The 23,066-nt window shown below is 43.9% G+C and overlaps 1 protein-coding gene across 4 annotated transcripts in view; it reads right to left on the bottom strand.

Annotated features, from left to right (window-relative positions):
• PEAK1 (pseudopodium enriched atypical kinase 1) overlaps positions 1-23,066 on the bottom strand; it is a 523,641-nt gene that overhangs the window by 476,838 nt on the left and 23,737 nt on the right. The window lies entirely within an intron of this gene.

The following is a 23,066-nucleotide window of genomic DNA, read 5'->3' as shown; positions in this document are numbered from 1 at the left end:
AATCTTGCATTTTGATGGGACTAAAACGTACCTTATAAAATATGTATAGAGTCCTGGGTCTGAGATGCATTAATATGCAATATAGCCCATAGTAAGATTGTAATTTTTTTTATCACCTAACATTTGAAATGTTAAGCAGTGGTGAGCTTAGGGCTCACTGAGCAATATTAAAGTAAAAGGATTGTAGACCTCACGTATGCCCTGATTCTAGGTTATGTGGAATAGATTGTGTAATTTACCACAACTGAAAAATACCGTTACCACAGGGTGTATTTACTTTGTTTCTAAGTCAAAAACTTGGAAACGAGACAGAACATGTGAAATTGATATTTAATACACTTAATTCTGCATGTTTTAAAAATTCCCCGCACTATAAATGTCAGCAGGTTTTACCTGACTGAATTTGTCAGGAGAAGTTTTCAAAGGTGGACAGCTATCAGCCAACTTGAAATGCTAAGGAGGATTTTCCCCCAAGCTGTGTGCCCTAGCCTTAGTAGCCACTTGCAGTGAGAAATGCGGGTCAGAAGGGCCCTTGGCAGTCAAAAGATACTGGGCCCCAACTGTTACAACTGAAGACTTCCACATCTGGTGTCCCAAGAGCCCTTACTGGAGGGCCCTCCAGACTGAGAACCAAGTATCGCCTTCAGCACTTCAGACCCAGAGCATCAAGGCAGAGCAGTTCAAGGATTCCCCAGGAGAGATGCTATGGACTAGAACATGGGTACGCGCACACATTTTCCCTGGGGCCGCAAAGTGAGGTCTGTGGGGTGCCCGAGGGTTGCGCGGATGCCAGCATGGTGGGAGTGGGGCTTTTTGGGAAGAGGGGTTAAGGTGGGCACTATCGCTAGCTTGGGAGATTCAACTGTAAAAAGGAAGTAACTTGATTATTAAAGTGGAATGAAATAGAATTGCACAATGTGAAACCAGAAAACCTGGGATCTATCCTGGCTTCCCTACTTAACCAAATTTTATGAACCTAGACAATCGTCTAATTTCACTTTGCCTCTGGATTTCAGGATATGCGCTGTATAAAACCTTCCCTCTAGTGTTTGATTTAATAAACTATAATGTTCTCCATGTATAAAAACAACCCAGACCACCCAGAAGGTTCTGTGACAACTGGCTTGCCTCTTAGTATACTATTGGCATTGTTGTCAGGGTGGGCAGAGGCATGAATGTTTCTGCGTTTACAATTTAAAACTATCAGTTTTAAAAATATTTCTGAATGCACGGATATAATCTGATTTACTAAGGAGAAATTCATCTGCATGGTGAAAAAATACACTTTTGAATATTTTAAATAGACGTTCTCTTATTTTTACAAGTTTGTTGCTAAAGGTCTTACAAAACATAATGCTTTCCTAAAGTTAAGTGGTGCAGGACACCTCATTTGCTACTTCTCTTTTACTCCAGTTGGTGTAAATAAACGCTTGCAGTTTATGTAAAATCTTTCTGAATGTTACCGCTCAATCAAGTAAACAGCAGCCCAGTATAGTCCTTCTACTGGGGGCCACATGTGAAAGTCAGGAGGGCTGCCTGCTTATCATGAATATCACTAGGCTGGAATCTCGGAACTCAGCAACACAACAAACAAAATAAATTGTCGGTGCTTTCACTTTTAGAAAGAAAAGACACTTTATTCCATACGTACATGAATACTATACACAAAGTATCCAATATATACAGTCTGGCAAGAGGAAACGCCTATGAGGACACATCAGAGTGTGTCTGATAATTATCCTTTGCATATCTTTCCTTCATCTTCTGGTAAAAGGCTAATCCCTCCAAAATAGGCCTACTGTTCAGGGAGAGGCGGTGAACTGCCAGCTAGCCTGCAGGGCAATTAACTTGGCCCAGTAGGGTCGTTCAAAACCTATCTCTCAAAGTGAGATAGCTCAGGGAAATATTACAAATGTAAAACTATATAACTAACGCACAAGATTAAAGATTAATACAAACAATGATACGAGCTATATACGTTTGGTTTATGATGTTCTTTTTTAAAAACTTGCAACTGATTACGCGTGCTATAAACTCGCGGGCACAGAGATGTTCTCTTCATCTCTGCCGGCAGACCCCAGTGCCGCATGCCGCTTCTTTTTACTTTTCACTCGGCATTTTGGTTATTTTGGGCAGAGGGGATCTTTGTTACACAGATTTCCATAGAATTGTTCATGTGGATTTCTTGGTAGGCAGCGTGTATGTCCGGTATGGCGGATCGTGGTTTGGAGTGCCCCTTCAGTAGTGGCTATCTCCACTACATTCACTGTTGCGTCACTCCTGATTGTATAGATACAGTTTATGAACATGCATCACATTGTGGTCATAACATCTAGATTTCACATTGTAGACAATCAAGCGCTTGACTCTATAGCCATATTTTGTAGGTTTCACTACAGTTGAATGACCTTTGTATCCTTTTCACTTGAGTTAGTGAATTCAGACGAATCTGTTTTTATTTATTTTTCTTTGAGTTTTGACAGTTAAACCCACAATTTATTTTGAGTTTATCTTCACTGTCAAATATATATATTTTTTTTTTCTAGAGTGGGTCCTCACGTGCTGAGCAGTTGCCAGGTGAGGTGATTTGCCCACACATAATGGGTAAGTCCTTAAATTATACAAAGTTTCCCATCTCCAAATGATGTGTGTTGAATTATTGAGGATATTGACTTATTATCTATCACAATTTAAACACGAGTACTGAATTTTATTGATAGTTTTTACCTCTCTCCTCTTTTTTTCACACAGGTCTGACAACTACGACAGCCCAGAATGTATAGATCTGGTGTGTATGGTTGTATCTGTTCCATTGAACAGTAATTACTTATTTTGTAGTCACTTTGTCACAATTCTTCTTATTATTTTTTTTTCACTCTTTGCAGTAGCTTATACTTATAGGTCCTGAGGAATGCTAGACACTCTGTAGGTCACGTAAGCAGAAACATGTAGACCGACCCTCATAAACTTTACAGTTGCGGCTATTTTTTCAATCCGCACGAGCACTGTTTTTAACCCCGACGCCACGAGATAGATATTAAAGCAGCTTTCTCATGGTAGCCAGTTTTAATACACTTCACTTTTTCACTCAAGCACTGCACCCATCACCTTGAATTATACTGGAGCTCCTCATCTGATGGATCTTAATGTATCCAGTTGAACTCTTAAAAAACATCCCTGAGCTCCTCCCTCATAGTGAGGGGGTTGTAACCCTCAGCTGTACTAGGTTTTACAGGCGGGAGGAGATCCCAGATGATGAAGCATGTCACCTTTGGGGAGTGATGGGATTCCGTCCTTTAAATAGGGCTTTCCAGTGAGAGGTCACATTAACCGACACATACTTTATTATTTAGGTTTGTGTATAGGACGCCTAGCCGCCAGGTGATTTAAGAGACCCATAGATATTTTTGTGTTTTCTAGTTCTAGTTGGGATCATATCTGTGTTGGTCGTTAAACTTTCCCTGGAACCCTCTAACCCCCGGTTTATTTGTTGTTAAAGATTAATATGGCATATGCATTCGAGAAGTCACTACAATGGCTTTTGCACGTTGAGCCAATCTAAAAATTGCATTTTATGCAGTTTTCACCAAAAGTGAAAATACAATTAAGCACTATAAATGTATACTTTAGTCAAAAAGAAAGAGTATATTTGTATTTGGATGCCCAAACAAATTATAATGCCTAAACAGGCCATATCACATTTATTCTGGGTCCCATCTGTGACAAAGCTACCTGTGCACAGATGCCAGGCTGAGTCAGCCCAGCCTACACACACTCGTGTGCGCACGTGCTCATGAGCACCCACTGCAGGCCCTCATAAGCCCAACTGCACAGCAGCGAGCCTTCTTCTAATAGGTCAGCACTGCTGGTTATAGCTCAAACTATATTAATAGATGGTTACAGTAGGTGGGACGCCATTATGGGGTGTTAGAGCAAAGACTAAAAACTTAGAATGTCTACATCAAAAAAACTGTGGGGGTTTGGGGTTGGTGTTAGAAGGTCAGAATCCACTTCTTTACACATCCCTTCCAGCTAACTTCCCAAAGCTCTTCTCTGTTACCTTATTATTATTTAGACTTGACACAGTGCACAGTATTCCGCTTGTGTAAGAGAACACGATTGTGCCAATCAATAGTGACTTAGTGAGAGCTTTGGCAACACACACAAAATGATGTCAATTGTCATCAGCTGCTAATTGCCTGGCTCTGTTCCATTTAAAATTTCCGTTGTGTGTATATTTAGCCCACAGATAAATCTACCATTATTGTTGTTCTCCATTGGAAACCACTTACCTATTGTAAATGGCATCTCGGTTTGCGCTACAGTATGCCATACTGAAAAGAGTCTGTAATGCATGGACTTTCTGGGGTTGAATATGAATATTGCCTAATATGAATGAAGTGCACATCCTATAACAAACTTGGTGATCCGACTGACGAAGGCAGGCCGCAATGCCAGCATGTGTACATGTATGCCTCACTCTTGCCACTCCCACTAGTGTGGATAAAAAACAAGATCTTTAAATGGCACCCTATGACAGCGTGAGCAAGTAAACAGCACCATGGCAGGCTATCGTGGGGAAGCTTTTCTGTTGAATAACAACCTGGTGACTTTGCTCTTTATTGTGTGTATGAATGTGTGGATTAGAGTTGCAGCCCTCCACAGGGCGAGTTCATCATTTGCCTTCCAAAATGCTTTTACCGGGGATGGTTTGATGGTTTGAATCTTAAGAGTCTATGAATCTACTGTAATTGGACATTTAACAATTTAAAAATGAATACTGATGTATACAACTATTGATGTGCAGCAGAGAGACAGCATGCTGATGTAAACATATGTTCTTGGAATACTGGAAAAGCCGAAATCCACACTGTAGATCTTTTGCAAATCCCACCCAAAATGTTGGCTTACTAAACGCCTACACTGTATCGCCATGTGCCATTGATTACGGATCCATATGCGTTTCTGTTTTCAATGAATAAAGAACAGATCCCATCCAAAATGATCAACACCTCCTCTGAGACACACACTCTTCCCTTCCACCCCCACACTGTTCTAACCCCGCGTGACCCGATATGGGCTTGGTTAGTCCCTCTTCCGCACATCTGTGCACCGTCTACCTCCAGTAACCAAGCACACAGGGTGAAAATATTTCTCTTGGACTGTTGTAACAGAGATTGGGGCTGGATAAACGGACAGACGGATGGACATGAGCCCGGTGAGAATATACAGCATCTCCTTAGCGTGGGAGAGCAGTCTCTTCTCGAATCTATATGCTGGGTAATTAGAGTCCAAAAATGCACACAACAATTTATACCCATGCTAAGTAACAAAACATCTGCATGTACCTTCATGTTCAAATGATACTCGGCTGATACATGAACAAGGCCTGGACATACCTGTACATGCATTCTACGGGGGGTATACACAAATGGATATGCACTATACATGATATGTATACCCTTCTGTATCTACATAATACGCTGATATCATGTTTTGTGTATGTTATGCATACCTTTTGTGTATGTTATGTGGCTTATAATGGGTGCAGCATGACTCAAATCATCTTTAGTATGTGCAACTGAAGCAAGTCAAGGAGTGTAGTCTTAATAGGTGGACCAAATGTATTTCTTTTTGTACGAAATGTTCTATTACCATACTACTACTGTTTAGTACATTGATAATTATTATATACAGTTGGTAAAGCCATTCTATTTAGACTGATTTTATGTAAATGTACTGTACGGACCCACACAGTCATTATGGTAACGCGGGGACCCCTGAGCAGCATTTTCGATGATTTGGACCACAAAACAATACACTAAAATACAGAAACAAGTATTCATCAAACAAATACACAAATGATGAAATATTTTATTTCATTCACAAATATTTAAAAAATATGTTTATTTTAATGGAAAGTTTGAGCTTTTTAAATTTAATTGAGGAGACTCATCGTCTGTACTGTGTTCTGTTAATTTTGCTAATCAATCTGAAAATACTCACTTTTAGCCTCCAATTTCATATTTCTTCACATTTAAGTAACGTTTTAAAATTTGTATTGTTACATTTTGTTTATTTAGTAATAAGTGCATTATTTATATAAACTTCATTAATCTATTATTTATTTTTCTAAGCAGTCACAAACCCATTGAGAAGGATTTGCGAACTCCCATGGGTCCCCAGGCCACAGGTTAAGAACCACTGACCTAAGGCACCCCTAGAAAAAACTCTTTATTTTACAAGGGTTGTGGAAAGACTCTGCAGCGGTTGTTATTGGCCATCCATTCCGCTGTTTGCTCCACTTCGGTGGCTCTATGGGATGGTGGGCGAGGTAGTTCACGCAAGGGGACCAAGTAATGGCCTGGTTGCCCAGCCTATCCCGCCACTGGGGTATGGGGGTGTTCCTGGAGATTCTCCGGTGGGGTTGCCTCTGGCATGGACAACCAGGTTCGCATCTTAGTGGGCCTTTGCTCCCACTATCGGGGGTTTCAGGAATCCAAATTTAGGTGGGCCTTCTCGCAGTACTGGGTGGAGGCCTTGACTGGCTTGAAAGATAATGGTGGTCCTGGGAATTCTCAGGGCATGAGCTCTCAAAAATGTAAATACGGATGGGGAGGAGATGGATGATTAGGAACTTACTTATCTGGTGTACTCTGTATCTAGATCAAAAATAATCTACAGATCAGTAACTGTGTGTTGAACAAATATGTGTTTTTTGTTTTTGAATAAATATTATTTTATCCACTATCCTTTATGTGGGCCAAATTAATCAGTACATTCGGCTTCCCACTGACCTGGGTTCCGCAGCTAGCACACAGGAAGAACAAAACTGATGCCTAGGGACGGCAACGGTAGGCAATAAATCCTCCCCAGTGACTCTGCTGCGCCATGACTACTACAGCTCATCAACTACACACACAGCACATCTCACAGCAAAACACCACAAATTACGAACCTCCTCACTGCTGCCCCACGGCTATACCAGAAACCATGCCCGACAACCACTCCACAAGCAGCCACCACAATATGCCGGACTTTCTCCAAATCAAAGTTGATCAGCTCCCCAGAACCACCAATATCAAGTACCTTATCATTGATGTACCTACACGCTACACAAAACCACTTTGGGCCACCCTTGTACCTACACAGAGCTCTATAATGCAGTTATTAAGTGGAAATTGGAAGAACTTTGTAAAGTCCCCGTATGTAAGTGGTTAGATCCACTCTCTGCAACAAATTAAGAAAAGCAAATCCCACCCCCATCTGTCACAAAAGGCACTCTCTCTGAAATGACAATGAGGCAATGATATTGCCACTGGCTAGATTTCTTGGAATGTAGAGTTTCATGTTTCAGTTAGTTTGCTGTGAGTTCTTTACTCAATCAATGTTTAGTTGCATAAATACAAGTGCTCTTACATTCGGGGTTCGTTTGCCTTTTCCTAGAGCTTCGTTTGGACCAATAATGGCAAAGATGGCATTACAGTTATCACTGATGGTCAAGCAGCGCTATAGTTATATAAGGCTTGAGTAAACCAATAACATCCTATTTGCATAGCACACACTACTAACTAAGTTGCCCCATAGAGAAGAGTAGACTATTTTTACTGAGGAGATGTTTTCTGGTGGTTAAGCCGTCAACTGAGGGGCAAGGAGAATCAATTTTAGCTTTCCAGTTTCCCAAATTCCACACTCAGAACCACCTTCAGCCTGTGTCTGTCAGACACTTAACAAAACACGGGATGCACAAACCTAAGGTCCATGGAGGTACACTTCAGTGTAGACATTAGTGCTCTCAGCTGACATCTGATGGGATCTGTGTGGCATAAGTTTAAATCCTGGGAAGGTCAACTCAACATTGCACCCTTCCAAGGACAGTACATCGAGTACCATTTCACAGGATAACAACATTATTTATAACAATGGGAAATAGCAGACTTGTAGGATTAAGTGCAAAGTATAACAAGCATGTGCAATGCAATAGGTCCCGCATTTATGAGAGCTTGAGCTATTGGCAGTGTAAATGACAATGCCTTTTATTTATGTGTTGTTTTTAAAACATAAATATAAGGCATTGTCATTTACAATGCAATAGCTTAAACTCTCACAAATGCAAGACCTATTGCATTGCAAATGCGTGTTCTAAATTGTTTAAAAAAGCATTAGGGGAGAGTGTGTCCTGTCTGCAACAGCAGGCAGGATAAAGCTATTTGAGAGCGCTTGGAGGCTGTAATTCAATCCTACTGAGAAACAACTGGCGTAACACGGGGTGTCACCATGAGAGGTTACAAAATGAGACAAAGAGGTACTAAGGAGGGACTACTAAGCCTTTTGACCTATGAAAAGCCACAGTTTACAGTGGACAATGACACAAGCAAATGAAAAATGTGGGCAGAGAGTGAGAGGATCTTCAAGTCCCTACCTCAGTACAGCATGCCTCACAGAGGAGCGCATGCGCTGCCCAGGCATGACCTAAAAAGCAAGTTATTTTTCTGTGAAGGAATATAAGGTTCAACTTTATATTCCTACCCCAAGGATGTGGGGCCAAAAGTCAACTGCAGTGCAGGGGCTGGCATAACTCAAGTATTAAGCAACAGATAATCAGGGACAAAATGCAAGGGGTAGCACAAGTGATATTATACGCACTTTAGAACTTCATGACATCAAAGGGTCGACCACCCCTTCCCCACCCATAACTCAATAGCCTTCTTTTTGCTGCTGCAAAGACCACAGAAAGTAAACATGGTTTTATTGTCAGGTTTTCCTTCTGTGTCTAATACTGCATTCATGACCTCCAAGACCAGAGTGATGGCAGTGACGGGGGTATAAAATGTCAAGCTAGGTGGGTCAGCTCCCATAGTTGCCACCCTACACCCAATTTAGCGTCCATACTGTGGAAATGTATCTTTTTAGGGGTACACTGGTGCAGGGTCACCCTTTTGTCCACGGGTTCAAAGACAAACAAAGTAGAGATCAGCACTGGAGTTGAGAATAAATAAGTTTATTAATCACTCATGAGTGGGACCACGTCCACACAGCACTGTCAAGTGCTGCACGAGGTAGTACACTGAAGACACAGAACACAGGGCTTTTATACAGGTTTTTCTGCAGTGTAAGCATTTGAACAGAAATAGGGAGAACGAGTTTTAGAAATAGTTTTCAGCAAACAAGGGCAGATGAATAACCACTTGGTCAGCAAAGTTGGAGGGGCAGCAGGAGTGCTTATGGCAGCAGTAAATGGTTGACTGTTAACACCTGAGACCAGGTGCTCTGGCAGCTACAAACCCTCAGCACGTACATTGCTTTTAGCTGAGTCAGGAAGTCAATTAAAATAGATAGCACAGACAGAGTGAAAAGACGAAAGAATTACGAAGGCAACTTAAATGGACACCACAGCCAAAATGGCTGTCGCTTATGCTAAGTAAAATATTACATGTTTTCCACAGACAGCCCTTTTGGCATAAGCTAAGACATTTTCTTATGCTTTAAAGGGGGTACGATAAATATCATGTATATCAATCAGCCTCATATCGCTGACTTCTCGGTCTATTGCTAAACAGGCATTTATATTTTGGACATTTGTTTTAGATGGTAGACAAGTAGTACAAGTGGAAATACAGAGGGAACAAAGCATTGGCCCACACTGGATACATAAACAACAAGAGAATAGAATTACAATAATTATAAATAAGGCCAAAAACATTTTTAAGCCCCATACAGAAAATATGTTCCAGACCCATACAGCCCAAGTTCCTGAGTCTTGATGTATCTCAGTAGCTATTTTGTGTATTTTGGAGATGACCGCATATACAGAAGGTGAATTGTCCGGTATGAAGACACAACAGCTGGATCCGATGATACAGCATGCTCCAGTCTATATTGTTCCCATGTGGTCTCTGTCTGGTCGACTACAGAGACATCGATTGCACGTTTTCCCCTACTACTAGCATAGTGATTGAACAATTGCAAATGTTGATGGTAGGTTGGGGGAGCTAAAAACACAGGTGGTAGAAGGAAGGCTATGTAGCAGGTACCAGACCAGCCTGGAGGTAGGAAGTAGTATACCTTAGTTCCATAAACAAAAGAAGTGTGACATGATGCAAGGAAGCTGCTTCGGCCTCTCGTAGACATCTGTAACACTGCAGTACAGATACTGTGGCCCACTGGCACATCGCCTGTAGTTTGTACACAAAGAGGGCCAGTGATCATGGCAACAGAGATAACAAGAGGTCAATTTCCTTTAGCCGACCTAGATTTTGGATACATATATTTTGTTGCTGCACTTCCTTTACTATATTCTTCCATTTTTAAAGCAGTTCCTTTTGCTTATCCCCATCATCATTGGGGTAACAGACTTTGTAAATTAGAGGCATATAGAAGTTTGAACCAAGCTGGGCATAAGCCATTGTGAGAGAATGGCAGCGGTGACAACGGGATTCCTTTTATGCTGTGATGAGGAGGAATCTTGCCACAAACCCAACAGTTCGTAGCATTGCTTAGCTGGTGTGTCTGATGCAACATTTGAAGAAATGGATTGTTTCTCAGATTTTGCTGGTATCCTTGTTCATGTTGCAGAAAATCAAAATAATGGTGCTCTTTTGCAGCAAGTGGTGTAACAATAATGTTAGGTAAGGAGGCTCCAGGCATTACTTCCTCCACTACCCACATTACAGTAGCAATGATGACAGTAGTCAAAGTCAGACCAAGGATGCAGATGTACAGGTGTTGCACGTTGTCGCAGCGATCTCCTTCTTAGGCAAGCTCATTTTCTTTGGCAAACAACAAAACAGAGGGTGCCCTAAGGTCTTGGACAGGCGTTGGTTTCTTCACTAACGTTGAGACGAGTAGTCTCTAAAAAGCGAACCCCCTTTGTAGTCAGTCTTTAACCATCCAGGACAGTGGCTCAAACAGTCTCTTCCTGCGCTGAAATGTCTTTCTTCCTGGATCGAAGCAGATATCTAGATGTATCCGGGATCGTGTGGTCCAGGAAGACTTCCTCAGGTCTTTCAGGTGACACAGCTCGTCCTCTCTCGGTGACCAAAATGTCGCAATGACCTGTCAGCACAGCAGGTCTCACGAAGGAAGAGCTTCCCGCACCTGCTGATAAATGGAAGACAAGCTGTCAGTTAACTGAGACAAATAGTCACTCATCAACATGTCTGGGGTACCTAATACTGGAGCAGAACAAAGGGCTTGGCATAACTGTTGGAAGGCGCTCTGGCACTCAGCAGTCCATGGGAGGGGCATCGAAGTGTCTTTAGTCAAAAGGGCTAACAAAGGTTTAATAATGTGTGAAAAACTGCCTACAAAAAGATGTGAGGTCAATAAGTGCACGAACAGCCTTCTAAGTGCGGGGTACAGGAGTGTCTAAAATGGTCTGAATACGGTCTGGTGTGAGTGCACGTCCCTCCTTAGACAGGAGGTGACCTAAATAGGTAAGCTGCTGTCTACAAAATTGCAATTTCTTGCGCAAGACTTTGTGATTGTGAGAGGCAAGAAATGATAACAATAACAGTGTTCCTTCTTCACACTGCTCATGGGTATCTGCGGCTAACAAGATGTTATCGAAGTATTGGATAAGAGCCACCCCTTTGGGTACAGGAAAGGAATCAAGCTGCCTTTTTAATGCCCGACTGTAAATGCTGGGACTCTCTGTATAGCTCTGTGGAGCTCTACAGAAACTATTTGATCTATTTTTCAGGGTGAACCCGAACAAATAACGACTGTCAGGGTGAATGGATATCGAGAAGAAAGCATTCTTCAAATCAATCACTGAAAATGTAGTGGTAGTAGGAGGGACCATAGTGAGAAGTGTAGAGATGTCAGAAACTACTAGATATTGGGGCACTACAATTTTATTAACTTCTCACAAATCAATAATGAATCTGTAGATTTTAGTGTCAGCGTCTTTTTTCAAAATAGGAAGGATAGGGCTATTGCAAGTGTTATAGGGGGCCTCTTCCACTACCCCCACTTTAATCAAATCTTGAACAATATGTGCTAATGCTTCTTCACCTTCTCTAGATGTTTTGTATTGGGGCAGTCGAAGCAATGAGACACCCTCCTTTACTTGAATATGTACAGGTGGAATAACCATTTGACCCACACCAGTATCTGATTTAGCCCACAAAGTACTGGTTAAGGATGCCAGAGAAACATCCTCATTGATAAGACAAGATCTCCCAACCATTGGATAATTGTCATTTAAAAATAAAACGCACACCTTCCGGAGAACAACGTATTGTGGCACGAAAATATTTAAGCATATAGATACCCACAATGTTGTCCGGCGTGTTAGGGGAAAGCAAAAACGGACATGCTGCAGTAAATTTGTCAAGTCCGAATTCAAGTGACTGTGAAAGTGGGTAAGTTGTAGGTGTCCCATCGAATCCTATCGATGTTATCAGTGTGCCGGACAGGAGAGCCCTAGGAACCAGTTTTTTGGACAGAACACTACGAGTAGCCCCTGTATCAACCAGAAACCGATCAATAGATCCCAAGATGTTTGCGTCAACATAAGGACCCATTTGATCTACTGCGACCTCAACCGATTCCTTACCCCATCCTAGGCATCCCTATGCATAGTCGGAATCCGCAAGGGCATCAGCAGAATAATCAGACAATTGATATTGATTTCGCCTATCAAAAGTATTAGAGTAATTTGCTCCTTGTTCAACTGCCTCAAACCTTGGACGAGCTCCCATACCTCCCCTGTTTCCTGAATTCCCTGGGAGTCCTCTCATACTCCCCCTTCCCCGCTGATACTGCTGACCTCGCAAAAGAGGAAACTCAGAACGCCAATGCCCAGTCCCTTTACAATAAGCACACAATTATCAGGGGACAAATTTGCTCGAGGGAGAGGGGGTGCTCCAGGTGTATACACTGCACGTCCGCCTCTTCCACCTCCCCTAAACGGTGGACCATATATTTGAGCCAACATAACTTTTGTCTTTAACTCCTTAACCTTCTTATCCTCCCTGCCTTTTGCTTCCTGTTCCTGCTGCACATAATATTGGGCCATAGTCAAAAGGGAAACTGGGGAAGACGTGGTCCAAGCTCTCTCGCTGGCCTTTAAGCGACTAGCTATTTCCGGTAACATATTAGCGACAAATTTATCAACAAACAAATTCTTACCTGTATCATCGACCAATGACTGACCACTAAAATCATGGAATGTTTCCTCAAACCTTGAAAAGAAGTCAGAAACGGACTCATCCGTTTTCTGTTTACAGGACGCTAACGTAGTCCAATCTATTTTCTTAGGGGTATGAGAGTCTTTAACTTAGTCACTATAGCTTTAGGAAGATCTAATATCTCCTTCTGAGGTTTCTGCGCAGGCTCCCTTTCCGCATCTATTTGTTCTAAATGTTCCCAGGTATCACCATATTCTACATTGTCATCTATTTTACGTATCGTTCTCCATATATCAGGGGGCAAAATAAGCCAGAAGAACATATCAATATCTGGCAAAGTCACAGTGCAGGAGCTAATGGCTCCTTCCACCTCCTCATAAAAGGCTGCAGGAGTTTTCCGGCGGTCAGGCAAAGCAGCTTTAAGAGCATCACATCAGCACTACTCTAATGAGTATAAACCCAATTATATATAAAATATCCCTTTGCATCATCCAAAGTTTTATCATCATTGGTTCCGCACCCTTAGGAGGAACATACACGGGTGCAGCTTCACGCATAGGTTTTACAGTAACTGTAGTACTACTGGGTGCAGCCTCTTCCACCGGAGCATCTACATTCTGTTCTTGAGATTGAACTGCTTCTATACCTGTTTCCTAGCTAATTCTTGCTCTTTTCGTAAACGCAATGTTGCGCGTCGTATTTTTACCACTCGTCTAATCATATCAAATAGGTTTGAAAAAGGAAAAGTTCCCTCTGTTAATCATTTATAGTCAGTATTTATATCAGCTGGCTCTAGTTCCTGAGAAATTTGTCTATACTCAAATATTATCTCCCAAACAAATTTTTCTACAAAATAAAATTGCTCTGTGCTGTTCTACTGTTGAACCATAGTTACAATGAGCGATGCCGCGTGAGACCGACGAGCATCCTCCCTAGCAGCGGTTTTTAAGGTATCCTTTTCTGCTTTAGTCAAAGTAGAGCGAGTCTGTCGCCCATCTTGTTTATCTTGTTCTTTGTCGCCTGAAGACAAAGGCTTGTCGTCAGAAACCTCAACAGGGGCACATGGAGTTGGAAATTTATACAAGGTGGGGGGCATTCTAATAGGAAGCAGTCATCCTGAGGTTTATTAGGTATGGGATAAATAGGGCGCCAAATAGGATACTGGCAATTTACCTCTAATCGACGTTCCCTATCTTCTTTTTCTATTTTTTCCTTCTTTTCTTTATTTTTTCATTCTAGCTCTTTATGATATATCGTTTTTCGTTGTTCTTTTTCTGCTATAGCTTCTGCTCTTTTCGCTCTCTCTCGCCCTTCTTTCTCCCACATACGCACACAATCAAACATATCCTGTCTACTTTTCCTTTTAAATAAGCACTGCTCTACATATTGAACCTTTTTAAGATCAAATGACCCATTCACTGGCCATTGTAGATCAGAATCTTTCTTTGTGTATTTGTTCCACAGTGGATCATACATTATGGAAGAAATACCATATTTGACATACATATCTCGATTTGGCGTCCCCTCTGGGGGAGCCGGCTGACTTTGTTCTAGACTTTCTTTGGTACCTCCAGAGCAGCAACACCACCTACGGAGTGTGCTGAGAGCAGGCATGTTCTACAAATATTAGTAAAATATTACTACTCCAAATATTTTGAAAGGAGAAAAATCTCCACATTACCTGCCTTCAAACTTTGCAAAGGTTGAATAACAAATTTAAACAAAAAGCCCAGGCTTAACAAATCAAGAGTGCCGCTTTAGCGACCTTACCAAACAGAAGATTCCAACTTCCACCTAGTGATCTCCGGTCGACCTAATGGTCACTCTAAAATTGCGCCAAAGAAAACCCCAGTTGAGACCGGCCACCACCTGGAGGGTCAAATCGGGAAAACCGGAAAAGTCACGTCGGCCTGCATAGACAAAGGTCTCCTTGTGCAGTGCGCTTCCTCAGCAAAATTTCAGTCCTCCGCCAAGACCACTCGTTCAGACGGCCACATCTCCAATGGGGCCCTACGAGTCGGGCGCCAACTGTGGAAATGTACCTTTTTAGGGGTACACTGGTGCAGGGTAACCCTTTTGTCCACGGGTTGAAAGACCAACAAAATTGAGATCAGCACTGGAGTTAGGAATAAATAACAAGTTTATTAATCACTCATGAGTGGGACCTCGTCCACACAGCACTCTCAAGTGCTGCTTGAGGTAGTACACAGAAGTCACAGAACACAGGGCTTTTATACAGGTTTTTCTTCAGTGTAAGCATGTGAACAGAAATAGGGAGAACGAGTTTTAGAAATAGTTTTCAGCAAACAAGGGCAGATGAATAACCACTTGGTCAGCAAAGTTGGAGGGAGAGCAGGAGTGCTTATGGCAGCAGTAAATGGTTGACAGTTAACATCTGAGACCAGGTGCTCTGACAGCTACAACCCCTCAGCACGTACATTGCCTTTAGCTGTGTCAGGAAGTCAACTAAAATAGATAGAACAGGAAGAGTGAAAAGACGAAAGAATTATGAAGGAAGCTTAAATGGACACCACAGCTAAAATGGCCGTCGCTTATGCCAAGTAAAATATTACACGTTTTCCACAATATAGTCAACCAGAGTAAACAGCATCTTCACATGCTTTCGCCCACACTCCCCACAGAGGGACAGAGAGTGGCATGAATCACATCTCCTACTGTATTCTAGGTCTGAGCCAGGCAGGAGAAACATAACTCCATAAAACAGTGTATGGTAGAGAAGGCTGGTCAATTACAGCCCTTTACCCCACACTTTCTTGGGGGAACTGTCTGGGTGGGAAGGTTTGTGGATTCCCCAGCACAAGGACAACAAGAAAGGCCCTTTATTTGTACTGGCACCCAACCATTCACCATGTGAATTCCTACACAGCTCTGTGGCCCTTTTCATGCCTCAGATTCTGAAAGTCAATTCTAGTGTTAGTGCTTTGAAGGTCCTTCAGGTTAGGGGGCGCACTAAAAACCAAACTACTACAGGATTATTTTTTCGTACAATCAAAAAAGGTGGAATAGAGCATCTGGTACATCCTGCTATTCCTACATTATTTCATACTCGCCCGGCTGTTTGAAGTCATCTTTTGCAAAACAACCAAAAACCTTCTGGATTCATCAATTTGGCACACGCAACGATGGAGTAAACTACTACACTCTGCTTCCAAATTTTAGGTTCTAATTGAGAAACAATCAGGATACACTGTATACATGCGACTCGCAACGTGTCTGAATAGACACAATTCGGAGTATAATCAGTCAGTAGAGTCGATTAAAACATATTTTCTGCTTTGAAGATCTGGACCAGTATGGGGAAGATCACACACTTTGCTACGCAGCCTACTTCAAAAATCTCAATGTACCTCGCAGGTGGCAGTTGTATTTTGAGGCAGGGTCCACAGAGACATTTATCCTTTAGAGGTTGATACAATGGGTGCTATTGTGTTGTGCACTTATAAAGTTCCTGGAGTACCGCATATCACGGATTTTCAATATTTAGCGGTCCAAATGTTTAAATAAAAAACGAGCGGTGGTCTATTAGCTGACAAGTCCTGATATGGTGAGGTGTGTGCGCGTGGGACAGGACGCGGTGCAGGCGTGACCGCGAAGGCATGCCCGGAGCCTGCCAGGCAGTGTACCCTGGGCAGAACAATAGGTGTTTCCGGAGCCGCGCAGGTGCAGGAGGCCGCCCTGTGCCCGCGCATTCATCACCGGAGCCCCGGCAGGCCTGGAGGAAGCCGGAGCTGGAAAGGCCTGCTCAGCACAGATGCGGCTGGCTTGTTCTCTCCTCCGAGAAAGGGACAAGAGCGGCCGGAAACATAAAATTGTCAACACTATCGACGCGTAGAAAAACGAATCGCCTCTCTGGGCGGCATCCGCTGACCGGACACAGAAACTATGTCAGTAAACAACAATAAATACAACACAGTGGCACTGCCTGGGCACGGCCCTCCGCGCTGAGTGCCAGCTCCGACTGAACAGCTGAAGGCCACCTGGCAGAGAGACCCCGGATACCGGGACCCAGTGGCACTGCCTGGGCACGGCCCTCCGAGTAGGGCGTCCGCTCTGGCTGAACATCTGAAGGCCACTTAGCAGAGGCCCCCCGGAGACCGGCGCACACTGGGAGAGCTTCAACACACCGACACACGATTACTTGTTTTTTCTAGATCATATAATCAGGATACAAAAGTATTCCTATTTCTTTTTTCAAACTAACTCAGGGATGAAGGAATATAAACCGCCGGAGATGGGGGCTCTGCGGGGACACTGTTGTAGCTGCTTATGCAGCAGTGCACAGCACGAGTTTCTAGCGCTGAGAGGCACATTTCAGATGAAAGCTATAAAAACACGGATTCGGAAAATCAATAGGTTTGGCTACAAGAGAGTGCATGTGCTCGTAGGCAAGTATCACAGAAGGGTCCTACATGTAGACTCCAGAGACACAGCAACATATTTCCATACACCCATCCACAGGCAGACATCCATGAGCAAAGAATAGAGTTCTATAAAGTGGCACATAAAATGAACTGAGACGCACATGCCCGCACCTGGATCAACTTACATAGATAACTCGTGGATAACTTGATGGGAAAATTCATGGGAGAAAGATGCAATTAATGACAAGCATTGGCATAGCCAATAGGTCTCGCCTTTGGGACCTTATAAGTGTTTAGCCATGCAATAGTTGCATAACTAAATATTTATAAGGTCCCAAAAGCGAGACCTATTGGCTATGCCAAGCGGCCGTGGGGCCGCGAAAGTGAAAGTAATCGCGGTAAAAGCGGCGCGCGCGCCCGCGCACATGCACTGTAGCTCTAGGCCGGCCTGGTAGCACTTTTTGGAGCCCTCTCAATAAGACTCGCCAGACCAGCGCACGCGCTGGGTCAGGCGAGACCTAAAAAAGCATTTGTTTTTCTATCCAATAGCATGTTTCTACAGGTTGGATTGCAACAGAATTTACATAAAGTCCAGGCACTCACTACTGTGAATTAGTCACTGACGCTGGGACAAAAGGGCACATCCCCACCCTGGCCGGGAGATGAGGGACTCAGAGGAAAACAATGAGCTGTCAATGGCTTGAGCGAGGAGGAAGTCACATACAGTTTCAGTAAAAAAGCCCGGGCCACACAAATGCTGATGCGTACTGGACTTAGGCTGAGTTACTCACTGCCAAACACTCAGATGTGCTATGATGCGGATCAGGCGAGCGTTGTTTTGTTTTTAGTAACCACTAACAGCTGTCTGGTGAGGGTGGAACAAACAAGACGAACTTCCCTAGTCAGGAAAATACAGAAGTCCTCATATCCGTCTCACTCGTCAGATCTTCCTTGTCAACCGCGTCCACTCTAGCGTCAACACATCACGAGAAATCTTCAGTATCATTAAGGAACCCACTAACAAAAGCCCATTCTACATCTATCCCTTCCTCGCACACCCTGTGCACCGAACTCTTAAGAGTTTTTTCACATTAACATTCAGTGTTGTCTAAACTAATCCATTCAATTTCTCTTGCCACATTCAAACTGCCATGTGAACAGATTAAGATAACAATGGGGTAACCCAGTATCCCTCAGAACCTGGGCAGTCGTATACAAAAATAACAATTGGTTCTGGCGGGTATAAATTATTTCTTAAACCATTAAACCAGTCATTGGTTTATTCACAGGAAAGACAATTAATCATAAGTAACACACATAGAGACCAAAAAGGTATTCAAAATGTTTATAAATTGCGTCATTTATGAATACCCACATTAAATTGCATGGCTGTCAAGACATAAGAGTGAATTATAATTTGTGACAAGGTGACTTGTGGTGCTCATGGTGTTAACAGAGGCATGCCAAAGTCCTTCCTTTGCTTAAAAAAGACCTATATGCTTGATGTCCTTCCCTGCAAAGCTGCTGGAAAAGATGGTTAATTCAAAGCCCACAAATTGTTTGGAGACCAACAACCTTCTTGACCATATGCAATCTGATTTCATAGCAGCCCATTGCACCAAGACAGCTCTGCTGGCAGAAACGGAAAACATCTGCAGTATCCTGCATCAGGGCATCTCAGCTGCCCGGTTCATGTCAGATTTCTCCGCTGCTTTTGAGACGGTCCCTCACGCCCTTCTAGTCGCGCACATGAATGAACTCGGCATCTGCCTTGATGCTTTAAAGTGGTTTAGATCCTTCCGGAAACAGTTCCCAAACTGTTCTGTTCTCCGTTATCACTCAAATAGCATCAGGAGAACTTTCAGAGTCGCCCAGGGCTCCTCCGAGAGATCATCAATTTTTATTACATACATAATCCCCGCCGGGCAGGGAAAATCAGATCTTACAGCTTCTTAACAATTTCCAATGCAGATTATACTCAGTTGACCATCTCCATTGATGACATTTTTTCACAAAACCCATGCAAACTTTCATACCTGAATGTCTCAAGTTGCCATCTGGATGATGGCTAATTGCATAAAGCGAAATTGAGATAAAGCAGAGGTGATCCTCTTTGGCTAAACCACCTCATACTGGTCTGAGAGCTGGATGCCCAAAGAGGCAGGAACCCCACCCCAACAATTCGACTCTACTTGGAAATTTAGGAATATCCATGGAAAAAAATCTCTCCATGGCTGATCAAGTCTCTCCCTATCTGCAGCCTGGCTTGGCAACCTTAGAATGCTTCATTATGTGTAGAAATGCCTCCCCACAGGAACAAAATTGTCGCACGGGCCATGAGTACCAGCTGCTTAGAATACGGGAATGCCTTGTTCGTTGTCACCCAAGACTAACTGATGAAGAGACTGCAAACCGTTCAAAACCCAGTGGCCCGATTGGTCCTCAACCTTCTGACCCGAAACGAGGTGCCCCTCACCCACGTGAGAAAGTGCCCTCTTTCTGCATGGTTGCCCCCACTTTTTGCTGAATTGCTGATGTGCTTTGACTGAGTGTGCCCTGTGCTCCTGCTAATCAGGTACCCAGGGCCTATGTTCTTTCCCTAAAACTACTTTGAAGCCTAAACCCAATTGGCATCTCTGGCCACAGGTCTGCCCCTGGTAACTGGTACCACAGGTACCCAGGGCACTGTTAACAGAGAAGGCCTCTAAGGGCTGCAGCACTTATTGTGCCACCCTTAGAGGTCCTGTACCCTGACACTCACACACTGCCTTCGCAGGCTGCGTGTCTTGATGAAGAGTCGACATGGCATACATCCCTGTGTGCCATGCCTACAACCCACTGCCCTGGCATAGATCAGTCACCCCTCTAGCTGGGTGCACTATACCAGTGGTGAGGGTACAGGAGCACGAGCCCTGTACCCCTACAGTGTCTAAGTCCATTCTTGGTCATTGTAAGGGCAGTACTGCCATTAGGAGTATATGGGGTTGGGAGTTTGTCATTACGAACTCCACAGCATCATAATGGCTACACTGAAAACTGAGACGTTTGGTATCAAACTCCTCAGCACTTTAAACCCACACTGATGCCAGTGTGGGATTTAATGAAAAATGCACACAACCTATCACTAGTGTCCAGGCTGAGTGGCTGCTTTCAGCTGCCACCACTAGACATGTTTCTGGACCCCTGGGTCGAGAGCCTGCTGCTCTCTGGGACCTGAAACAATGCACATCCTGGGACGAGGTGCCAAGCCACCTCCACCAGGATTAGCAGGGTTCACGAGGGGGGAAGCTTCAAAGGCTTGTTGCCTTTGTGAGCTTCCCAAGGCCACTTGCTGCTCTCTGCAACTGGTGCCCACTGGCTCGGACTCCCACTTTATGCGGGAGAACCGGAGGGCAAAACAAGTGAGGAAGAGAGGTGTGCCCACCTCTGCCAACTCCACCCCTCAGGTGGGGGAGGCGAGGTGAAGCGCAACTCCCAGTCCATGCCATCTTGAAGATGGGGGGGACTCACCCAACCAGAGACAGGCTCATGCCCACCTCCCACTGGAGGGTGGCATAATAGGGGGTGTACTCCCACCAGGGAAGGGACCCATTGGTCCCTGCCTTTTACATACCTGTATCACCCCTAAATCTAGTATTTAGGGGCCCCCCTGAACCTTGCTTCCTCAAACAAGAACCTGCAAGAAGAAGAAGGACCGAACAGCGGTACAGCAGCTAACAAGAGGAAGATGCCCACTGAGTTGGCCCCAGCCCTACCAGCCTGTGTCCCCCTCGAATCTGCTCCTGCGAAATCCCGGTGTGTCCTGCAGCCAGAAACCTCGAAAACCCCAGAGGACCTGCTTGCCTTTAACTACAAAGACTCTGTCTCCAGTGAACACCAGATTTGTTCATCTGCAACCTCTGGCTCCGGCCGGACACCGCGGATCCGCCCCACTCTGCACCCGCCGTCCACGGCCCGACCTCGAGTGGGCAAACACCACGAGGAGGTCACGCCAGCGATCCTGACCCCGAGATCCGGTGACCCATGACAGGCCTCAAGCCATCAGCCGACGCCTGCAGCCTAAATCCAGAAGGCCCCACTAACCGCGAACAGGAGCTGGTAAGAAAATCCCCCAAAAGGCACCCCTGCACCCGACGCCCACGGCCTTGTGTGCCCAAACCAATGGTGCCTAACCAACCCCTAACTTCCCAACATACCTCTCGAAGTGGTGGTCGCACCCAGAAGACCTTCGTCCCCGAGCCTGCAGTGCCATAGAAAACCAGAGGTTCCCCATTGAAACGAATAGGGTGCCCAACGTCGAAACAGAACCCTGCACCCGCCCCCCCTTATACCACTGAGGGTGCACCTTTGGTGCTAATTTGTTTCCCCATTTGCCCTGAGCTAAAGTCCAGGAGCTTTGCTCTCACAACCCAGTGCCCTGCTTGCCAGCAGCCACCAACCGGAGGCCCCCTATCCCCCGTTGCATAACATTGGGCCTCAGCACTCTGCACCCGGCCGCCCTAGTGCCGCTGAGGGTGTAACGAGAGTGCATCCTTGGCTCTGGGGGAACCCTTGTTCTAACCCCAGAAGCTCAACTCCAAAGACCGATTACTTACCTGGTAAGCATTAACTTCATTTCTCTCCATAGGAACCTATTGACTGTTTTTCTCTGAAAAATGTTAAAAGTGTGGAATTGATTTGTATGGAAACCTGAAAAAAAACAATTGTGCAAAACTGACTTTACCTACCTTTTCTCTAGGAAATGTCCCAGTGTGATATCTAGGCATATCACACTGAGTAGAAAAAGTTCTCTTAAAAGTAACGTAAAAGTAACTTACCTGTAATTTTCATTGCAAAGTCGATACAAAGTATATGTACAGCATTTCATAGTATTGCATTACCAGTAATTCAAACTGTAACCATTTCACAGGAAAATTTACATTTGCATTTCAAACTGTATATTTACAGCAAAGTATTTATCAACTTACCTGTGCCAGGCTTGCTTGGCTCCAGAAAAAAAAATAACGAAAATGATATTTTTATACAAAAACAATTGGTCTGAAGTTCAGTCTTTGAGTGTGTGAATTCATTTGCTGACTGAGTGTGTACAACAAATGCTTAACACTGTCCTCAGATACTGCCTTACTGCTCGATCTCACTACCACAAATAGAGAATAAGGTTCAATCTAACTTTACCTCTGCCTACATTTGGGGTTCCACTGGACTCTTTGCACACCATACCTTACTTTTGTATAGTATATACAGAGCCAGCTTCCTACATTGGTGGATCGGCGGTGGGATATACAACTTTGCATTTGTTGGACTACTTGGTTACCACCTGATCTCACAAGAGAACTCTTAAATTATCTTTAGAATTCGGATTTTTTCAAATTGGCATTTTTTGCAAAATTACTAAAAGTTTTGTTAGAGGGGTTAGAAGCTTTTTAACTATGTCTCAAAACAAGAACCCAGCGGTTGGAGGAGCCTAGCGCTTGACCAAGATGGCCGCATGAGCTCTGAGCTCCCGAGACCCTCGCGCCCTCCGTCGACTATCCTGTCTCTAATCCTGTCT

The sequence above is a fragment of the Triturus cristatus genome, chromosome 3_1 (genome assembly GCF_964204655.1).
Source record: "Triturus cristatus chromosome 3_1, aTriCri1.1, whole genome shotgun sequence".
NCBI classification, from domain to species: Eukaryota; Metazoa; Chordata; class Amphibia; order Caudata; family Salamandridae; genus Triturus; species Triturus cristatus.
This window is presented reverse-complemented; position numbering and strand designations above follow the sequence as displayed.